At 43.3% G+C, this 23,509-nt stretch overlaps 1 long non-coding RNA gene across 1 annotated transcript in view; it reads right to left on the bottom strand.

Annotated features, from left to right (window-relative positions):
• Positions 1-23,509, bottom strand: part of LOC133237631 (uncharacterized) — a 54,120-nt gene that overhangs the window by 7,074 nt on the left and 23,537 nt on the right. The window contains exon 2 of the long non-coding RNA XR_009733280.1: positions 2,129-2,225. This is a non-coding gene — a long non-coding RNA (uncharacterized LOC133237631). The remainder of the gene's footprint in view (positions 1-2,128; positions 2,226-23,509) is intronic.

Raw genomic sequence — 23,509 nt, 5'->3', positions numbered from 1 at the left:
GTCAAGCCAGTCAAAACATATTTTACCAAAGGAAGCTTGGGACTTCCCTGGTGGTCCAGTGGCCAAGACTCCACATTCCCCAATGCAGGAAGCCCTGGTTCGATCCCTAGTCAGGGAGCTAGATCCTGCATGCCCCAACTAAAAGTCCACATGTTTCAACGAAGACCCAGTGCAGCCAATTAAATAAATAGTTCTTTTACAAAAGGAAGTGCACTCAGACAGCTTCCTTGGTGTTAGTGACTGAATATTTTTCTTTCACTTTTTTCAATGAGTTTGTCAAGTTTTCCTCCAGAATAATCAGCTTACTCTTTTTTTTCCTTTTCATTTCTCTCCTTAAGAATAGATCTGTTTTTCTCTAGCCTTATCAGTTTGAAATTTGAGGTTGTCCTTCTGGGTTTCTAGAAAGTTTTACGGCTATGCTTTTGAAAATGAAGTCAAAGAATAGAAGGAAATATCCCAGAATTGCATCAACATTGATTCAGAAATTTTCTTTAAATGAATCAACAAATGCACCTGAACAGAGAGGCCCTTATCTTCATCCACTGTGGAAATTACTGCATTCATTCATTCAACAACTATTTATTGGGAGCCCACCATGTGCCTGGGTTGGGAAGATCCTCTGGAGGAAGAAAGGGCAATCCACTCCAGTATTCTTGCCTGGGAAATTCCATGGACAGAGGAGGCTGGTGGGCTACAGTCCATGTAGTCACAAAGTCAGATGTGACTTGAGCGACTGAGCACGCACACCATGATGTGCCAAGTGTAATGAGCACTGGGAATGTATCTGCAGACAAATAAATAAAAATCTCTCCTTTTGTGGGCTTTAAATTCAAGTGGGTGGAGACAGACAAGAAACCATAAGCATAAAAATATGAATAGGAGGGAAGAAAAGGAGAAAGGTCTAGGGTCTCGTGTAATGGAAATGGTACCTTGCTGGTCCACGGATCTCACGGACATGCTATCAGGCAGCACCAGTGGATGGAGGCCCCTGGCACCCAGGTCCACGTGGCATCCACAACAACACACATCTGCACAGACCCAGGTGTTTCTGTTTTTCTGCCTAGGCCTTTCTTCTTCTTCTGCTGTAGTAAACAGCAGACATGCCCTCATATGTCCCCACAGGATCTAAAACAAGTTTCCACCAGAGGTGCCATCGCCCACACACATTGCTGACTGGCTGGGTCAAGGGAGGGAATGTTATTTTGAGTGCCAGGTTGATGTTAGCAATTAAGTAATCTGTTACCTGGAAATTTCTGGACCTTTTTCCCTCCAGAATGGAAGTAGCAATTAACAAGAAGTAATCAGAGATACTTGTAATGTGATTAAGTAAAATTGTCATCAAGCAGGTAATTTTAAATACAGCCATGCTTCAAATACAGACTCATTAATTTCAGCTCAGTGGTGTTCTAGTATTTATTATGCATACAGAAGCATTTAAAATGTGAATATGTTTTCATATTGCTATGCTCAGTAGTTCTGCCACTCCCCCCCAAAAAAATTATCCAACCAATTAATTTCCTCCCAGGGGGAAGCTAAAGGTTAATAATGTGATTGTCGAGTGCAATGCTGAAATAAAAGGATAATAATTCTTGATGAAATGGGTCTAATAAGAAGGTGGAAGGACTTGACCTTCTATGGATGCCAACACAACATTCCAAGAGTAGGTCGTGTGTCACAGCTGTTTTCAGTGTCCCCGTTTATCAAATTAATCACTTGGGTGCATGTTAATTTGAAAACTGATTAGGCTTAAAGGATGTGCCATTTTAGGAAAAGCAATATTTAGTGATTTATTTCATTCTAGGCAAGTTCTCTTAACCTGAAAAGTCTGAAACTGTGTGTTAAGATCTGAGTTGGAATCATGAACTTTGTGGGGGAAAGACCAGTTTTTCCACATCTGGGTAGCTGTTGGACACTTGAAGAGTCCTTTGGAACTTGGGAGCACTCTCAGTCAACTTAGGTTATAGAAACTTATTTCAAGATCCTGTCTACATTCTGGGAAGACATTGGAAATATCTGTCTTCAAGAGAAAACAATAAAGAGCTTGCTGATTTCAAAAGCTCAAGCTCAAAGTTTCAAAATCCATTTTTTACTGGTATTATACTGGTAACAGGTATTTGATTCCACAAACCTGTTTAGCCCCATTTCCATTTCTTCGGAGACAGGAAACCATCACACACACCCATCCTCAGCAGCAACTTCATGACTTTCTAGACTTCAATGAGAATCTGAAAATAGAGTAATAGATGAATGGAACACAGAACCATGGAACAGAACAATTGGGTCATGTGACTACTTTCTCCTTCAGTATCTCCTTCCCAAAACTCCCTAGTAAAGCAAGTATCTAATATGCTGCATAGCCTCACTCGAGACCTCTTTGGAAATAAAGATGACTCCTATAAAATCCTCCACACCTCTCAGGGCTTACCCAGAGCCCTACATACACAGGTCAATTGAATTTAATATTTAACAACTGGACGGTAAGGAAGAGGCATTTGAGAAATATTAAGTAAAGTAGAAACAAAGATGCAGTTTTTCAGAAGGAGCCTCAATGATTCAAAGTTCAGCTTAAGATTTAAAAGAGCTAGTTCTCCAGTCCCTATAAAATCATTTTTCATGTATTTTTGAAGATTCTAATGAGATCACTCCTCAGTCTTCTCTTTTGGGGATTAAATCCTCCCTGCTTCTGGTCTGTTTTCATAGATTAACTTTGAAATGTTCAAGTTTCACTTCTACTATTAATTCTGCTTTTTTCTAATCTTTGTCCCATGTACCTTCTTAGCTGTTTGCTTCTAGAAAGGCCTTCCCTTCAGTATCTCTGGATAGTCATTGAGAAGCCAGCTGATGTCACTCTGACCTGTGATTCATTTCTGCTAAAAGTTAACCATGATGTAGATCTATTCAACCTCCTCCCTGTCAACCCTCAAAATAGTGTGACCTGGGAGGCACAATGTGGAACAGCCCAGAAATCCATCGAGTCATGGAGTGATGCACTGACTCCTGGAATGAGCAAGGGAGGCCTGCCATCCTGGAAAAGAATTCCTGGAGACTGTCATCTCACTAATGGTTTATAAAATATTACACAACACAAGCTCCTAATGAAGAGGCCTTAGGCAAATTAGAATCAGTTTTCAGGCTTCAGGATGTTACTGAGCACTTCTCTTGTGCTTCCTACAGTTCCTGTCCCATGTGTCTCGCTGTTCTATCTACAGACTTTCTTGTTCGGTGCATTTCATTTGGTTTCTGCCCAACCCGAATTTCCTTCTCACTTACAATTGGCATCTCCTGGTTAAAGCAACTCTGATACTGTCTCATATTTCTTGCAGCACCTTGCTCAGGGCTGAGACTGTGGTCACATGATACCTTTCTCAGTTGTATAGAGAATTGGAATGTTCTCCCGAAGACCTCACCTTCAGAAGACACAACTTGTTTTGAATAAAGCACATCCATTTCAGCCAAATTCTTCCTGGTTCCGTCTTTTATGAATATCTATGTCCTGCCCACAGATCCAAGCTTTGATTGTGATAAGATGGATGTGACCATGGTCTGTGTGGTGAGGGTGGTCCAATGCAAGCCAAGCGCTATCCTCACTTGGGTGAGTGTGTCAGCAAAGAGCAAAGTCCCACCTCAGCCTTCACGTTGAACTTGGGATGTCTGCCCAAGTATTCTTGGTTTATTCTATCCAGAAAAAATCATTTAGGAGCATGTGGTTAGAAGGGAGAAGAGAAACAAGTTTATAAAAAAATAACTGGGAAGATGAGGCAAAGCATTACTTAATAATTTATTATAATTTAATGAATAATTTCATTCATTCTTTCATTATCATATTTTTTTTAACATCTACTTAAGTCAGACACTGTGTTCATCATATAAGCACCAGTGTTACATATGGAATTTTTTATCTTTGGACTATCATCAATGAATGACTGAATAAATGAACAAAAGCCAGAATTAGAATATAATTTTTAGGCTGTGGAAAGCCTTTAATATTAGTTCACACCAACTCTGATACAGTGTTTTAGAAGGTCTGAAGTGTTTGAGTCACATGAGGCAGTGGCTTTCTGAATTTTTAAAATTTCATTCCACAGAAAGAGATGCTTTAGATCACAACCCAGTGTGTAAACACACACACACACACATTTCTGTCAATAGCAGTTTTTTTTTTTAATTGTTGATCCCAACCCACTGAGCCTCTTGATGAAAGTGAAAGAGGAGAGTAAAAAAGTTGGCTTAAAACTCAACATTCAGAAAACTAAGATTATGACATCCGGTCCCATCACTTCATGGCAAATAGATGGGGAAACAATGGAAACAGTGAGAAACTTTATTTTTGGGGACCCCAAAATCATTGCAGATGGTGACTGCCGCCATGAAATTAAAAGACACTTGCACCTTGGAAGAAAAATTATGACCAACCTAGACAGCATATTAAAAAGTAGATATTACTTTGCCAACAAAAGTCCATCTAGTCAAAGCTATGATTTTTCCAGTAATCATGCAGATCAGAAAGCAACAGTTAGAAGTGGACATGGAACAACAGACTGGTTCCAAATAGGAAAAGGAGTACGTCAAGGCTGTATATTGTCACCCTACTTATTTAACTTATATGCAGAATACATCATAAGAAACACTGGGCTGGAAGAAGCACAAGCTGGAATCAAGATTGTCTGGAGAAATACCAATAACCTGAGATATGCAGATGACACGACCCTTATGGCAGAAAGTGAAGAGGAACTAAAGAGTTTCTTGATGAAAGTGAAAGAGGAGAGTGAAAAAGTTGGCTTAAAGCTCAACATTCAGGAAACTAAGATCATGGCATCCAGTCCCATCACTTCATGGCAAATAGATGGGCAAACAGTGGAAACAGTGGCTGACTTTTATTTTGGGGGGCTCCAAAATCACTGCAGATGGTGATTGCAGCCATGAAATTAAAAGATGCTTATTCCTTGGAAGGAAAGTTATGACCAACCTAGACAGCATATTAAAAAGCAAAGAGATTACTTTGTCAACAAAGGTCCTTCTAGTCAAGACTATGGTTTCTCCAGTAGTCATGTATGGATGTGAGAGATGGACTTTTATAAAGAAAGCTGAACGCTGAAGAATTGATACTTTTGAACTGTGGTGTTGGAGAAGACGCTTGAGAGTCCCTTGGACTGCAAGGAGACCCAACCAGTCCATTCTCAAGGAAACCAGTCCTGAATATTCATTGGAAGGACTGATGCTGAAGCTGAAACTCCAATACTTTGGCCACCTGATGCGAAGAACTAACTCATTGGAAAAGACCCTGATGCTGGGAAAGATTGAAGGTGGGAGGAGAAGGGTACAAAAGAGGATGAGATGGTTGGATGGCATCACCAACTCAATGGGCATGAGTTTGGGTAAACTCTGGGAGTTGGCGATGGACAGGGAGGCCTGGTGTGCTGCAGTCCATGGGGTCACGAAGAGTCAGACATGACTGAGCAACTGAAATGAACTGAACTGAACCCATTAAATTGGTCTCATGACCATGGGTTGTGACCACAGTTGGCATGACACCGCTGTGGGCCACCAAAGCAGCAACCCTATGCCCTGGCTGTACAGGGGAGTCACTGGGAGCTTTCTAAAAAAAATACAGGGACTTCCCTGGTGGTCCAGTGGTTAAGAACGCACCTTCCAATGCTGGGGACATGGGTTTGATCCCTGGTCAGGGAATTAAGATCCCACATGCCTCAGAGCAACTAAGCCTGCTCACCACAACTAGAGAGAAGCTCAAGTGCCTCATCTAAGACCCAACAGAGCCAAATAAATAAACAAATAAAATATCACAAATAATGATACATAAAAATTTAAAAATACAGATGCCTGGTCCCCTACCCCAGACCAACTGAACTCAAATCTGGAGGTGAGATCTGAGCTTTGACGTTAAAGCTCCCTGTCTGATTCCCATGAGCAGTAAGGGTTAGTATCACCACTCTACATCATGGAAAATGTCCTTTTAAAATACACAATTACCACCTTAATCATATAAGTGACACATGCGCCTACTAAAAATTTCAATAGCATAGATGGTTATGAAATAAAAACTGAGGCACTGGATCAATGCCTTACCTCTCACTTCTGCTGTCTATAGATAAACATTATTAATACCTCCTTCCCCAAAACTCTTGTTGCATATTGGGGAATCCACTGATATATAGTTTCCACAAGTTTACATTTCCAAATAACTTTAATAATAGGTTTCCAAGTTATAAAAGTTACTGATGGTATTTTGATGAAGATTACTTTGGATTTATGGATTAGTTCAGTTCAGTTCAGTTCAGCCACTAAGTCGTGTCCAATTCTTTGCAGCCCCCTGGACTGCAGCACACCAGGCTTCCCCATCCATCACCAACTCCCAGAGCTTGCTCAAACTCATGTCCATTGAGTTGGCAATGCCATTCAACCATTTAATCCTCTGTCATCCCTTTCTCCTCCTGCCTTCAATCTTTCCCAGCATTAGGGTCTTTCCCAATGAGTCAGTTCTTCTCACCAGGTGGCCAAAGTATTGGAGTTTCAGCTTCATCATCAGTCCTTCCAATGAATACTCAGGACTGATTTCCTTTAGGATGGACTGGTTGGATCTCCTTGCTGTCCAAGGTACTCTCAAGAGTCTTCTCCAACACCACAGTTCAAAAGCATCAATTCTTCGGCACTCAGTTTTCTTTATAATCCAATTCTCACATCCACACATGACTACTGGAAAAATCACAGCTTTGATTAGATGGGCTTTTGTTGGCAAAGTAATGTCTCTACTTTTTAATATGCTGTCATAACTTTTCTTCCAAGGTGCAAGTGTCTTTTAATTTCATGGCTGAAGTCACCATCTGCAGTGATTTTGGGGTCCCCAAAAATAGTTTCTCACTGTTTCCATTTTCCCCATCTATTTGCCATGAAGTGATGGGACCAGATGCCGGGATCTTAGTTTTCTGAAAGTTGAGTTTTAAGCCAACTTTTTCACTCTCCTCTTTCACTTTCATCAAGAGGCTCTTTAGTTCTTCTTCAATTTCTGCCATAAGGGTGGTGTCATCTTCATATCTGAGGTTATTGGTGTTTGTCCCAGCAATCTTGATTCCAGCTTGTGCTTCCTCCAGCCCAGCATTTCTCATGATGTATTCTGCATATAAGTTAAATAAGTAGGGTGACAATATACAGCCTTGACGTACTCCTTTCCAGATTTGGAACCAGTCTATTGTTCCATGTCCAGATTAATTTCAGGTAAATTGATCTGTTTACAGTATTAAGAAAAAAAATAGGTCTTTCTATTTATTCAATTACATTTTTATGTCCTTCAAGAAAATATTACAGTTTTTAAAATATATAGGTGTACACATTTCTTATTAAGTTCATTCTAGATGTTCTTTTTTTTTTTTTTACACTCTTATAAATGAGGTAGATTGCCTCATTACATTTTATAGCTAAATACTGCCTGTTTATTGAAATGCTGCTGAATGTGGATATTAATTTTTAAATCAGTCCACCTAGCTGAATTACCATCTGTGGTTTCAGAATTTCACCCAATTGATTCTTTTGTACTTTCTGTGTAAACAACTACATTGTCTGAAAATAGTAATAACTTTGTATCCTCAATTGAAATATCGATGCCTCATATTTTTCTCTAATTACATGACCAATGCTTTTATAACAACAAATTTTAATTTGAGATGATTCCACAAAGTATCATCTATTATAATGACCTATTATTTAATGACATAGCTAAGAATTATATACACTATATATATATAGAGAGAGACATATTGAGACTGAGGAAAGATAAAACTTGGTAAAATCACTTTAAATAAATTTTTTCAGTTACCTTTTTCTTTAAAAGACTGTCAACTTTAAAGAAAAATATCATTTTCTCATATTTATCATTATCCCAGCTGAGATTTTATCATATATCCGTATAACAGGGGCTCCCCAAGTGGCTCAGTGGTAATAAAGGTACCTGCCAATGCAGGAGACTTGGGTTCGATCCCTGAATTGGGAAGATCCCCTGGAAAAGGGAATGGCTACTCACTCCAGTATTCTGGCCTGGAGAATCTCATAGATAGAGGAGCCTGGTGGGCTACCGTCCATGGGCTCACAAAGAGCTGGACACAACTGAGCAACTAACACTTTCACACCTGAAACCAATATAATGTGACATGTCAGTGAAAGTCACTCCATCGTGTCCAACTCTTTGCGACCCCATGGACTGACTATACAGTCCATGGAATTCTCCAGGCCAGAATACTGGAGTGAATAGCCTTTCTCTTCTCCAGGGAATCTTCCCAACCCAGGGATCAAACCCAGGTTTTCCACATTGCAGGCAGATTCTTTACCAGCTGAGCCATGTTAATTATGCCTCAAAATAAAACCCAAGCCAACAACTCAGCTTCTCACTAGCCACAGGGCTGGCAGCCGCCATGGGCTCAGCACGGATCCCAGACCACTTGCATCACTGCAGAAAGTTCTACTGGGCAGCACTGGCTGAGCCATCACTTCTGCCACAGAGCCAAGAACTTGACACAGTCACCCTCAGAAAAGCAAAGTCAGGCAGACTTGACTCCACCTCCTCCCGGGCCGGGGCTTCCTATTTCTAGGAACGACAGCAGTTCTCTGCTGCTGGAGATGGACAGCCTCAAGGTGCCAATCCAGGAAACAGTCTTTTATGCAACATATTTCCATGACAAAAGGAAGCAGTCATGTGGCTGGTGTCATCCAGACCATGGGTTCAGGGGTCTTTTCATATTTTTTAAAGAGTAAATGAAAGAGGCAATAACTCCTGCTTTCCCTTCCATTCAGTTCCTTCAGGGTCCTTGAGCTCCAAGGCAGGTATGGGAACCATGCTGTTCTCCCTGCGTCCAGCCCTCTGCCCAGCTCCCAGGATGGGAAGGGAAGAAAAGACAATGTCACCTTGTCCCTTAGGAAACACTTGTTCAAAGTTATGTGTCCACAGCAGGGCAGGCTGGAGTGCACACTGGCCAGGTGAGGGCCCATGAAGCCAAGGGCCACGGGTCCAAAGGTGGGGAGAACCCAGCTCCCCATCCCCGCTCCCCGCACACCCCACCCCCCTTCCCTTCTGCAGATGGAGAGCTGGCCAAGTTCCTTCCCTGGGAACACTGAACTCCTGGGCTCAGCCTCCAGCTCCTGCTCAGAGCCCAGTGTCATCAATGAACTGAGGTCTGAGGGCAACCCAGCAGCCGGTTGCTCTGTCCCTTAAAAAAAAAACAAAAATAGCAGAGACTTCCGCTCCAGAGCCTATGCGTGGAGCTGAGCCACTGCCTACCTTGGGCGTGGGATGAAGCCCTGGGGAAAAGTCCTGACTGCGTGAATGCCCAGAGCTGCTGGAGACCAGAGCTGTGACCTCTTGGAGTTCACAGGACCATCTTCCTTCCATGGAGGCTCTTAGGAAGGAGAATTAGCCTAGTATAAGCTGCAGCTGCTGCTGCTTACAGTAACAGCAACGACAATAATAGCATAGTGGCACTTTCACTTTTCCTTCCTCAACTTCCTTAATTCTCACAGCAACCCTGCCTGGAAGTTCTTCTCCTACCTTCATCCTGCAGATGGGGAGACTGGCTTTGTTGTTGTTTAGTCACTCAGCCGTGTCCAACTCTTTGGGACCCCATGGACTGTAGACCGCCAGGCTCCTCTGTCCGTGGGATTCTCCAGGCAAGAATACTGGAGTGAGTTGCCATTTCCTTCTCCAGGAGATCTTCCTGACCCAGGGATCGAACCTGTATCTCCTGTGGCTCCAGCATTGGCAGGCGGATTTTTTACCACTGAGCCACATGGGACGCCCCCTATGAATAACTGCTCGATATTTATTTGAAGGCAATGTTTCCATGGCCCAAACAGAAAAACCAAAACCCCTACAGTTGAGCAGACAATCCTCTTCAGAAAGCAGACTGTTAATTGTATGTGAAATTTTTTACCACTGTTTTTTCCCCCAAATTTATCTATGTCAAAGAAACCATAATAATGTGCCATGTTGACAATACTACTTGAATTTGGGGGCAACATGAGAGAAGCTCGGAGAAAATGAATAACCTTGTTAAGAAAACCCCTAATGCTTTTGCATGTCACTCATTTTTAAATGCTACAAAAGATACCTGAGAATTGACCTTGAAAGCCAGCTCCTGGGGCCACATGTGATTCACTGTGGTCTTACTATTCTCATCAGCCGGGAGGATCTAAGTTATTAATACACTGGAGGGAGCTTTCTGGCTTCCAAGTGATGTCTTCGGTATTAGCTAATCTGGATGTTCAGAAGAGCCTGGGAAGATGCGTGATGTGACCTTAGTTCGATCAGAAGGTGATAAAACTCAGGTTCAGGAGGGTGTTAAACAACTCACTCAAGGTCATGTGGTCGGAAGGAGCCACTGCTGCAGATGGAAAAAGCATCCAGAATCCAGATAAGCCAACCATCCCTGACGCCCTGGTGAGATGCGGTTCAATGACTCAAGTGTCTTTGATGCTGTCAGAAAGTGAGAGTGCTTCTGAGCTGATTGTTAGCAGGAAAAAGGCTATTTAGATTATTACAGATGTTCAGGCCTGAAAATGAAGGAAATCAGGTAGCTGTGAATTTAACGAGTGCATAGAGAAATTCCATAATGCCTCAGACTCCCTAGGTCCCAGGCTCACAACTCTATCATCACAAAGACACAGGAAGGTGTGAGATTCACCAAGGTAACGTTGGGTCCTCATAATGACTCACAGGGCTTCCCTGGTGGGCTCAGGCTGTAAAGAATCTGGCAAGAGACATGGGCTTGATTCCTGGGTCGGGAAGATTCTCTGAAAGAGTAAGTGGCAACCCACTCCAGTATTCTTGCCTAGAGGATCCCATGGACAGAGGAGCCTGGTGGGCTACAACCCATGGGGTTGCAAAGGGCGACTAATACTTTCACTTTTCAATGACTCATAACTGTGGAGTGAGATTCCATAATGAATCAACCAGGCTGGAAGGAGGAGGCTGAAAATCCTCAAGCCCGGAACCCTGCAAACTTGCTGACAACAGAGTTCACGGCCAAGTTCCCTCTTTACCCCAAAGTCACTGGAGTCTGCATGGACAAGAAGAGCAAAAACCGATCTAAAATGTTTTCTAGTCGATTGACTCTAAACAAAGAAAAGTACCATTGAATTTGGTAGCTGACATTTTGTGACCTGAACAGGCTGGTGGCACCACTGCCCGGCCAGTTCCTGAGGTTTGTTTGTAAAACTGGGCACAGTAAAGGAGAAGACACTGCGATCCCAACGCTATTTGGAGAAACTCTTCCACTCAGTCCATGAGCGCTTGGAGCCCTGGTTAATCTCCAAAGATCTGAAGCATGAACCTACTTCTGTACCAACCTGGCAATGTCCTGAAGTCTGTTTGTCTTTCACAGACAGATTTCCGTCTGTCCGTTACAGGGCCGCCTATGCTTCTAGTCTATGTGAAGCACAGGTGACCCCTCCTCTTCGGGGAAAGGAAAAAAAAAAGAATAGTGGATTCAGGATCACTTTGAAGAAGTGAAAGCAAATGATAAGATAAAAGCAAGAGACGGTCACTTGCTCACACCTAGAATATTGACCCCATAGGGCCAGTGACCACACTCCTCTTTGAGACCTTCTAGTCACCTACCACACTCTCCTTCTTAAAGCTTTCCCACTGCCTAAAATGACCCTTTTCTCTTTTTATCTGCCTCTGAATTTAAAACTCCCAGCTTGTTACCTCTGACTTCAAATATTCCCTATGATACTTGTTGAATTATCTCATTTGTGGCAGAAACCCATGAAGTCATATGAAATCTATACTCTTTTCCTCTTTTGCCTTCTAAGGAGGGAGAAGGAGGTTCCCCCAAAGATCCTTGTTTTGCCAAATTCTCAAGAATACCTGGAGAGATGGGAGCATACAATCTGCACATGGCCTGGCTATGTGCTCAGTCGCAAGGTCATGTCCGACTGCGTGCAACCCCATGGACTGCAGCCCACCAGGCTCCTCTGTCCGTGGGATTCTCCAGGCAAGAATACTGGAGTGCGCTGCCATGCCCTCCTCCAGGGGATCTTCCCAACCCAGGGATCAAACCCAGGTCTCTATGTCTCCTGCACTGGCAGGCGGGCTCTTTACCACTAGTGCCAGTTGTGTGGCCTGGGAGGAGGAGAAAAAGAAAAGCAGAGAAGGAAGGGGAGGAGAAGACATAGATGGATCTCTAGGGGTCATTTTTGGGGAAAGAGGAAAAATATTCAAAGAAGATTTTTAGAAATCTTCACTTTATAATGTAAGATGCAATTCCCACCTTTGTCTTCTGGCATCCAAACTTTTTATAAGAATCTTCAACGGGACCCTGTGTGTGTGTGTGTGTGTGTGTGTGTGTGTGTGTATTTGTGCATGTGTTGATGTGACAATGTACTGAGACTGACCTTAAGATGAAGACTTACTGGATACATTCAAATTATACGTGTTGTGGAACTTCTCTTACATAATTTTCACATGTGTGTGTCTTGTCTCACTCTAAATTATGTATCCATACTTCCTGAGAGGATAACTGAGGCCACATAATTATCCTCTGTATCTAGCATATAGGCTATCAGTGTCTTACATATGAGAAAGGGAAAAGTTAAAAGTGTTAGTAGCTCAGTCGTGTCCAACTCTTTGTGACCCCTGGACTGTAGCCTGCCAGGCTTCTCTGTCCATGGAATTCTCCAGGGAAGAATCCTGGAGTGGGTAAGCCATTCCCTTTGCCAGGGGATCTTCCCATCTCAGGGATCAAACCTGAGTCTCCTGCACAGCAGACAGATTCTTTACCATCTGAGCTACCAGGGAAGCCCCTTACATATGAGAAATACCCATTAAATATTTCATTGCTTGATTGATAGGAAAAGCATGTTTGCCAATTATTTTATTTATATTTATTACAATTATTCTGAAATGACAATGAGGAGCCAATATTTTACAACAGAAGAGAATCAAGGATGTCAGCAAAAGGACACATTTTGGTTGGAATTTTTTTAAAAGATACTCTATTTGGTGAGGCATAACCATGTTGTGGACTGCAAGAAGATCCAACCAGTCCATTCTAAAGATCAGTCCTGGGTGCTCTTTGGAAGGACTGATGCTAAAGTTGAAACTCCAATACTTTGGCCACCTCATGGGAAGAGTTGACTCATTGGAAAAGACTCTGATGCTGGGAGGGATTGGGAGCAGGAGGAGAAGGGGACGAGAGAGGGTGAGATGGCTGGATGGCATCACCGACTCGATGGACGTGAGTCTGAGTGAACTCCGGGAGTTGGTGATGGACAGGGAGGCCTGGCGTGCTGCAGTTCATGGGGTCGCAAAGAGTCAGACACGACTGAGCGACTGAACTGAACTGAACCATGTTCCTATTAGCTTTGGAAAGAAACACTTCGTACTCAGTCTTATGCTAAGAGAAACAGAACTGCCTAGAAGCCACTGGGTGCGATTGCTGGCATGACTTTCCAGGCAAACTTCCAAGCAGAACAGTCTCTAAGAGGACCCTACCTCAAGCTTTGGAAGGTTATCTTAGGGGAAATGAACTGCGGTCTAAGAGGACCCTGAGCGGATGGATGCTGGTAAGTCTTTAACAACTGACTTCAGGAGAAAAAATAAAAGGCCTGGTCTGCACCATGTGCCAATTCCCATGGTGTAAGGACTCTCAGTGGCAGATCTCAAGCTGCCCACATGGCACCGCTGAGTATAGAACTAGAAAGAAAACAGGCAACATGAGCTCTTGGATCCAGTACAAGTCAGCTCCAGGGCCCACCGAGTCTGAGGCTGTCCCCACGGGGATGACCAACGAGCAGGTCTACAAACTACAGGGGGAAGGTGGGGGTTTTGTGTGTGTGTGTGTGTTTTCTTTCAGAAACATGAGACTGAGTTCAGAAAAGTTACACAAGGCACCAAGAGCTATTTTCAAAGCATTACAGAAAGAAAAAAATATATGAATACACACACCAGGCCATTCAGCCAGCTGACAAAGCATCCTTTCATACAGTATTAGGGGTTGCAAAGACGTCTCAAATTTCATTACCGCACCGGGCTAACATGAATACTAGGAGAGCCAGAACAGCGCAATTACGCATGGTTAAGACCTTACAGGTCGGTCACTGGCTCCTTCGAGGCAGGAGGTTTTATTCTGATGAGCATAGAGTGAGGCATGTGCCAGCATCTGCACTTAGGTCAATCATCTGAAGATTTCTCATCTGCCCCGCCACATCCTTTTGCATCTGACACGCCGTTAGAACATTGGAATGCTCTTCTGTGCCCGGTTCCCCCAGGGCCCAGCTAAGTTGTGCTGACATGCGTGTGCCTGGTGACCCGCAAAATGGTGAACAAGCTTCAGACAACTAAGAGCTTGTTGTAAATCACTGCAGTTTGTTTAAAGCAATCTCCTCGTTCCAAGTGGTGTAAGTGTGTGAGCAGGCACGCACCTGCACACCTGCTCTCCATCCCCAAAGCCCCCCTTCTCTCCGCCCACCCCCATCTACTGCCTGAAACTACAGAGAGGAGAGAAACAGATGTGGGCCCCCAAAGGGCTCCTCTTCATTCCGATCAACTGATCTTCTTTTCCTAAATCTTAAGAACAATATTCCCCAGGAATCTGAAAACAAAGACTAGATTCCAAAATAATTGCTGTGAATGTATATAGAGAACCTCTCTCTTTCAATGAAGCCCAAAGAATTTCATGATGTGAAATATGCTGTACTACTGGAAATTACATATATTTTACTTTGGGGGAAATTTTACAGAGCAGGATGTTGCAACTTCCCGGTGTCAACTATTTTCTCTTTTAAAATTCTATTTGTGTGTGCGTGAGTGTGCAGTGCCAGTTTTATTTGTGTGTGTGTGCATGCTCTGACTTTTTGAGACCACATGGACTGTAGCCCACCAGGCTCCTCTGTCCATGGGATCCTCCAGGCAAGCATACTGGAGGGGGTTGCCATGCCCTCCTCCGGGGGATCTTCCTGACCCAGGAATCGAACCCACATCTCTTATGTGTCCTGCATTAGCAGGTAGGTTCTTCACCACTGAGCCACCTGAGAAGCCCTAATGAAAGTGAAAAAATAACTAATCAAAAACCTCTTTTTTAAAATATGAAATACGTATTTATAATATTTTATATTGATTCTAAGCTTCTTTTCTTATATTGAAACCAAGAGGTATCATAAGCCAAGTTTATATTATTTCCCCTGAATATACTGCTTTAACTCACCCACGCTAGAGCTCATTTTTTATTTCTCTACCCACTCATGAAATCTCCCAAGATCGTACTACGGTTTATCCCTGTCAGTTTGACATTTCACTTCCATCTTTAATTTCAGAGATCTCACTGTGTACTTTCTGATCCAAATTGCTCATAAAACTATTAAATAAAACCGTAACATGTTTCCATCTGGAGGAGCAAATATTTTCCAATGCTTTTGATTTCCTATTAAGCCAATTCTTTATCTACAGCAAAATAAAATATGACCCCCATTTGCCCTCTGACTGGTGGCAAATGACTATCCCACGGTTTTTCATCAGCATTCTTTCTCTTATAAAGAGGGAAACATCATGTAGTGGAAAGACTAGCTTATGAAGCTAAACCACCTGTGTGAGTGTTCACCATAGGCCTGACCCAGCATCCCTGAGCTGCAGTTTCCTCATCTGTAAAGTAAAGGTAACATACCAATCCTTAGAAAGGAGGCAACGATCCTTTAAGATCAAGCATAGTCAATGTCGCTTTCCCAGGTGGCGCTAGCAGTCAAGAGCCTTGCTTGCCAATGCAAGAGACTTTAGAGATGCAGGTTCCATCCCTGGGTTGGGAAGATCCCCTGGAAAAGGAAATGACAACCCACTCCAGTATTCTTGCCAGGAGAATCCTATGGGCAGAGGAGCCTGGTGGGCTACAGTCCAAAGGGTCGCAAAGAGCTGGACGCAACTGAAGTGACTTAGCACAGCAGAGCACATAATGAATGTCAAGCTGTGTATCTGACATAAGGTAGATTTTCAATACATACAAACTATCCTTATAAATCTGAAGCCCAGAAGCATTAATTTGCTGCAGACTTCTTGGAAATAAACTACATGGACAATGTTAACCATACTCCAAATGTAAAAAAGTAAAAACCATGCTCCAGCAACGCAAATAACTTGCTTCTTTTTTTCACTTTTATTGCACTGTCAGGTTTGATAAAGCAGCAACATACTTTAATGTTCAAAACTGATAGATAATGATGGCAGGTTTCAAACTCCAACAAACATGCAGGCTTCATTCTCCACAGGAGCAGTGGTCCCTTTTAGGGAGTCTCGGAAATCTTTGATAGGAAAGAAGCGTGGGGTCCCAAGTGGTGATAGTGAGGGTGATGAAGCCGGCAAGAGGGTCCATTCCAAGCCTGCTGACTATCAGCGTTGTCCTTTACAAACCACAGACAAGCTGTTGGTGTGACTCAGTGGTGACACATGCCATCTGATGTGCGGATCTGTCTCGTGGAACACATCACCTGGCTCCAGTGGAGATCGGCTACTGGTCTGGAAGGAGTTTCACATTCTCTGCCATCATGGGTCATAACCATAACTACATGAGTGCTGGACAGAGACCGTTTCAACCTGAAGAGAGCTTTAGACATTCCCTGGCTGGGGATTTCTTAAGCTGAGTTAAAGTTAAATGTGTGTATGGCATGGAGGGTCTCGGGGGGCGGGGTGGGGGGCGTCCAATTAATCAGGGAAAATGGAACTAACTAGGGGAAGGGAGGGCTTCCCTAATGGGTCAGCAGTAAAGAATCTACCTGCAATGTAGGAGACATAGGAGACTCAGGCTCAATCCCTGGGTCAGGAAGATCCCCTGGAGGAGAGAACGGCAACCCACTCCAGTATTCTTGCCTGGGAATCCCATGGGCAGAGAGGAGCCTGGCAGGCTACAGTCCATGCTCGCAAAGAGTCAGATGTGACTAAGCACATACACACAGGGGAAGACTGACGTGAGAGAAGGAGAGGGGTGGGGGTGTGTGTGGTGTGTTAGTCACTCAGTCGTGTCGGACTCTTTGCGACCCAATGCACTGTAGCCTGCCAGGCTCCTCTGTCCATGGGATTCTCTAGGTAAGAATACTGGAGTGGGTTGCCACTGCCTTCTCCAAAAGATCTTCTGGACCCAGGGATCAAGTCCAGAAGATAACCCAGGTCTCTCTCCTGTATTAAAGGCAGGTTCTTTACCATTTGAGCCACCAGGGAAGCCCTAGGTGGGACGGAGGAACCAAGGGAATGTCATCACTATCTCCTTTCTCTTCCTCTTTTTTTTTTTTAAATTTTTGACCAATTTTTAAAAGACTTTTTTGATGTGGACCACTTTTAAAATCTTTATTGAATGTGTTACAATATTGCTTCTGCTTTATGTTTTGGCTTTTTAGCCAGGAGGTATGGGGGATCTCAGCTCCCCGACCAGGGACTGAACCCTCACCCCCTGCGCTGGAAGGCAAAGTATTAGCCACTGGACTGCCAGGGAAGTCCCCACTCTCCCTTCCTCTTGAAGAAGTTTCCCATCATCACTTATGTGCTATCTTGCTAGCTGCCTATTTCCAGAAAGTTGGACTGTCAGGTTTGATAAAGCAACAGCATTCTCTAATTTTCACTGTTGATAGATGATGATGACTCATTTCAAACTCCAACTGACACGCAAGCTTCATTCTCCATATAGGACCATCGCTAACGTGCCAGATGCATATTTCTGCCTATTTTCAGACCCTTGCACAGACTCCTATAATTGTCATTGGATCCTAAAGGACATAGAAGGATTTCTTCCTAGAGGAAAGGAGATAGAACTGCAGCCAGTTCTTTCAGGACTATATTTGTTTGCGCAGCAGTAGATTTCTCTCCAAGTCACTGAGTCATCTTCCCAGACACAGAACTGAAACCTTCTTTTCTTTTTACTTGGAGATTGACATTCTCATATAGCATTTCATAATAATGTGTTCAAGGGGCACATTTAAAATATATGAAATGTATATGAAATAAAGTCACTGAGAACTGGAGATATTAGGAGCCTCAAGCCAACAGCCTAGCTTAATAAAGAACCACAATAACTTGCAAAATAGAAATTCAGACTAGAGCCCGAAAGGAGTCCCTCTCTCACTGTTATCTGCCTGAGTTCTAATATTTTCAGGTGCTGCCACAGGGAAGAATCTTTAACTAGATCATTTCAAAATTATTTTTCCCCTCTTAAAAATGTGCTGTGTGGAATAAACTGCATTGAATTCGAAATAACAGTGACGTCATATCTGTGGTGGCTGCCTCTTATACCACGCTGAGTCTGGCACAGCATCAACAATTCTGATGGCTTCTTGGAAGACCAATGTTTCTCTTCGAGGCACTTACTCTTACTTTTCGAATGTTTGTGAAACCATTACCCTATCATGCGTGCTAAGTCACTTCAGTCATGTTCAGCTCTTTGCGCCCCATGGACTGTAGTCTGCCAGGATCCTGTCTGTGGAATTCTCCAGGCGAGAACACTGCACCTTAGGGAGTTTTCTTCAATGAAACTCAATTTATGTTTCTATTATCCCCAAACATGTGCCTTGGTAGGAATCTACTAAACAGAGAATGAAAAGTGTTCCAGTGGTGGTGTGCAGCATGGGACTCTGTCCTCTAAATGTTGTTGTTGTTGTTCAGTCACTAAGTGTCGTTTCAACTTTTTGTGACCCCATGGACTGAAGTACACCAGGCTTCCCTGTCCTTCACTATCTCCTGGAGCTTGCTCAAGCTCATGTCTGTCAAGTTGGTGATGCCATTCAACCATCTCATCCTCTGTCGTCCCCTTCTCCTCCTGCCTTCAATCTTTCCCAGCATCAGGGTCTTTTCCAATGAGTCGACTATTTGCATCAGGTGGCCAAAGCATTGGAGCTGCAGCTTCAGCATCAGTCCTTCCAACAAATATTCAGGGTTGATTTCCTTTAGAATTAACTGGTTTGATCTCCTTGCAATCCAAGGGACTTTTGAGAATCTTCTCCGGTACCAATTTGAAAGCATCTATTCTTTGGCACTCAGCCTTCTTTATGGTCCAACTCTCACAAATAAAGATTTGTAAACAATAAGAAAAAAACTCCAGCTTTCCAGTTAAAAGTTACAATCGGTGAAGCACCCACAGCTTTCATTACAAGGAGGCACTAAAATGAGCCCTTCACTGCTTTTTCCCACCCACAAACCCCTGGAAGCTTTAAAGGGGTCATAACTCAGAGGTCACTGTGGCTTCCTAAACTCTTAGGAACCACATCAGACCAGGCTAATCTCTTGATGGAAGTTAACCTTGAATTCCTGTTCTCGTGGCCACTTTTTCACTCGGTAAACGGATGAAAAATTCAGCTTCTGACTCAACACTCACACACACACACCGCTAGACAAAGCCAGCCCTATTGAAGGTGGAGGATCAAGAGGAAAGGTCACGCACTCCACATATGTCAAATGACAGAGCATCCCACAGTGTATGCTCCTATCCTTAAATACCCTTTTGGCCATTCTTTGTCCACCATCTGCATTGAGGAGGCTTCTCACCACCCTTCCCTCAGGTCTTACCCAGCCCCCTCTCCCCATTCCCACGCCCTCGACTTCCTGGACCGTCCTCTGAATTCTTCCCCTCAACTCTTCCTGCAAGAGTGCAGGTGGTTCCACCCTCTCCAGATCCTGCCCCTACATGCATGGAGGCACCAGACAAACACAACAGCATCACAGGTACAGGGACACATTCCCCCCGACAACGTGGTTGCACACAGCACCGTCCCGTCACAGAGTACACATTTTCCTTAAGTTTGGGTGTGTTTAATCTTTTAAAAAACATTCTGCCTCTTTTTGCCAGAGACCATCCAGTACTTTTGCAGCTTATAAGGCTTCAGTTTCACATTTCATTGACGGAACAAATAAACTTATTTGCTCCCCAAATGGAAATTTTATAGAAGGATACATTTTCCCTTTCACAATTTGACTGATAGATAAATTGCTTGCAGTAAGACTGATAGTAATTTTCTCTTCTTTATAGACTCTGACTGTGTTGCCATGAAGCTCTGATGAATAAAGGTAGAGTCTCAGGCGGCTTTGAGAAGCTTAGAAAAACACACGATCCCATAGCTGAGGGTCAAGGAACTACCATGAATCAATGCCTGACTCTGTGCTAGGTATTTAGATCTACATCCTTAAAGTCACAATGTAATTAGTATTCTGTAAAGCAATTATCCTTCAATAAAAAATTAAATTAAAAAGAAAAAAAAGAAATGTTCTAAACACATATGCTTAATAACTATCTCAGGTTATACTACTGGCTTCATGTTTAGTATAAAGTGGCTTTTTAAAAAATACTGTGTTCCTATTTAATAGTTATGTCTTCTTTCATGGCTGGAATTTATCCTTTTTACAACTTTTCAAGTATCAGGACCAAATTTTAATGCCAAACACTTTCATGGACTACTGTAAATTGAGGGGAAAAGTCCAAATGGCCAAAACACATGGTACCTTTAACAACATGTTCAAATTAATGTGCATTTTTGAATTACGATGGTGCTCACATCAGTCCTCCAGTGTGGACTGTTAGGAGAAGACTTGAAGGAGGTGACATCTGAGCTGAGATGGGAAGAAGATCAGAGCAACAGCCAGTGTAAAGGTCGGAAGGTGAGAATGGGCCTGCAATGATCAAAGCTGAGAAAAAGGCCAGTGTAAATGAGCAGGGTCAGCTTTCAAGAGGTGGCTGGGCCCAGACACCGCAGGGCTTTGAAGTCCAGCTGAGGAAACTGACCTTGATCATAAGTGCAATGCGGACCACCGGGGGATACCAATGGGGGGTGGCATTGATCTGATTTCAGATTTTACAAGATTGCTCCAGCTGCTGTGAGGCAAGAGATTGTGGGATGGGGGGTGCAGCAGGAGGTCTGTCAGGAGGTTTCCCGCCCCCTCCCCGACCTGCCCTGGTCCAAGGGAGAAAAGATGGGGTGTGGCCTAGAGGAGGAGCAGCTGAGGAGAAAGGAGGGCTACCTGGCATGGGTACCACCGGGTATTCAGTGTACACACAATGAGACCACGTGCATGGCAAGAGTTTGTCTCCAGGGAACACTGAGTGCCACGTATGGAAACATGGTCTCATTTCAGCAACGCTGGCCTTAAAGTGCTGCAGAGGGCCTGTGGGAGACACATGGCTCCTTTGCATCTAGAGGCGAACTTGCCAAAGTCTCACATGAACTATTTTCATCTGCAGAATATTGGAAGTAATTCTTTCACCTTGGTGCCTGAGGAGGCTCAATTAGTGAATGCTTATAGGGTGGTTAAAAGGGAAAAATGAAAAAATGTTTAAATGTCAACTGTGACTCTGTCTAATTGTATTGGAAGTACTTAACTCTGAAGCTTGCTGAGACCTCCTCCTCCAACCAACAGCTATTCTCCAGGGATGGTGAGAAGGCAGGAGTGGCCTTTTCTAACTGCAATCAAAAGTCCATTCGTCACTTCACGCCATTTTCAGGGAAGGGTATAGGAATCAAGTCCTGTAGAGAAGCGCTTCATTATCTTCTAGAAAACCATGTTAGATGATCATTTTTATGAGAAGAGATAAGCGGCAAAATATCACAGTCTTCAATATCATTAGAGAAGAGTTCCTTCCAGATAAGTGGCTGCCTTGAAGCATCTGTTTAGTTGCTCATTCGTGTTCGACTCTCTTTAACCCCATGGACTGTAGCCCACTAGGCTTCTCTGTCCATGGAATTTTCCAGGCAAGAACACTGGAGCGGGTTGCCATTTCCTCCTCCAGGGGATCTTCCTGACCCAGGGATCAAACCCACATCTCCTGCATCTCCTACACTAGCAGGCAGATTCCTTGCCTTAAAGCATCAAAGTAGTTTTATTTTAACTACTGCTGATGGATATCTCTTTCAAACATAGGGCACACACCTCCCCACACATGGGGAAGTGTCTTAGTTATGACTGAACCTTTTCTCCACCTTTCAGGGTCACAAGTCACACGGTGAGTCATGACTTGTGATGTCGCTGAGTGCTTCTCCTCCACAAGCTGTCACATTTCTCAGCATCCCCTACTGCTAAGCACTTGCCTCTTGCAGCCTCTTTGTGGGTCTTCTATCTTTTCCCTTGCAGCCAGGTCATCCATCATCACAGACTGTAACCATCATTATTTTTGCTCCGAAAACTCCTCATTTGTTATTTTAAATCTGCTGCAGACTGGATAACTAGTTCACAAAGCTGTGAGCATTGTGTGCGACATCAAGAGTGAGCAGGCTCTGAGTGAGGGATGAGGCAGCTCTGTTTTGAGTTAAAGTGCTTTGAACTTTATGGTCTCTATTAGGACCACATGGAAGGCTCTGGAGCACACGTCATTTCACAAACTAAAAAACACGAAGAAGTGATGCATCTTCACCAGCCACGCTCACTATATTTGTTTCCTGTGGTTGCTGCTCCCGCAATTTACTGTCATCATATTGGCTTAGAACTACAAAAATCTATTATCCTACAGTTCCGGAGATGGTGTGAAATGGGTCTCAACACACGCGGGTCGAGGGGACAGCAGAATTGGTATTCCTTTCAGAAGATGCTGCTTCCCTAGGCTCACAGCCTCCTTCCATCTTTAAAGTCAGCAGGGAGGCAGCTTTGAATCCCTCTGACTCTCACACTCTGCCTCTGTCGTCATCTCTCCTTTTCTGAGCCTATTAAGGACTGTAGTGATGATGTTGGGCCCATTTGGATAGTTCAGGATAATCTCCTTGGCACGGGGTCCTTAACCTCATCTGCCAGGTGAGGTACCAGAATCACAGTCTGTAGGGAATTAGGATGCACACATTTCCCATCAACTTTCAGGTGTTGCTGAAGCTGCTGGTTCTCAGTACACACTCTGAGCAGCAAAGGAAAGGGTTCAACCTACCATCCTTCTGTTTCCTCAGGCAAACTTGCAGGAAGTGGACACGATTAAGTGGGCACTTAATCCACGACCAGTGTGATCGTGCAGACTGCTGTCTCTGTGAACTTCTACAGCAGTTATTTTTGTCTTCTTGTTTGACACTCAATAAATATTGCCTTATATGATTAGCTACCATCCTATGCTATCTTATTTTCCAAACAAAACTAAAAATGCCTAGAGATCCAGGACAAACTTTGATCAATTTCTTCATATACTTAGCTCCCAAATTCCAACTCTGTACCTTGTACCAGGTAACTGCCCAAGAAATATTTGTTGACTATTCATGGATTTCCTTAGTAGGGGCTGTAGACCTATTAAAATTAGTTAGAATCACAAAGAGATGGAAATATGACTTTTGCTATGAAGCTAAAAATTTAAATCAGGTGTTTATAATTAGGTTTACATGTAATAAAGAGACAGAATGTATATGTCTGTATTAATAAACTGGGTTAATTACATAATGGGATTCTTTGAAAAGTTGGATAATTGAATAAAGGAGAATTTCAGAGCACCTGGACCTCTAAACTGCTTCACAATTACAGAAGGATTACATAAAACTGTATATCCTTATTAAAAACAAATTAAACAATAATCATGAATAT

The sequence above is a fragment of the Bos javanicus genome, chromosome 24 (assembly GCF_032452875.1).
Source record: "Bos javanicus breed banteng chromosome 24, ARS-OSU_banteng_1.0, whole genome shotgun sequence".
Classification (NCBI taxonomy): domain Eukaryota; kingdom Metazoa; phylum Chordata; class Mammalia; order Artiodactyla; family Bovidae; genus Bos; species Bos javanicus.
This window is presented reverse-complemented; position numbering and strand designations above follow the sequence as displayed.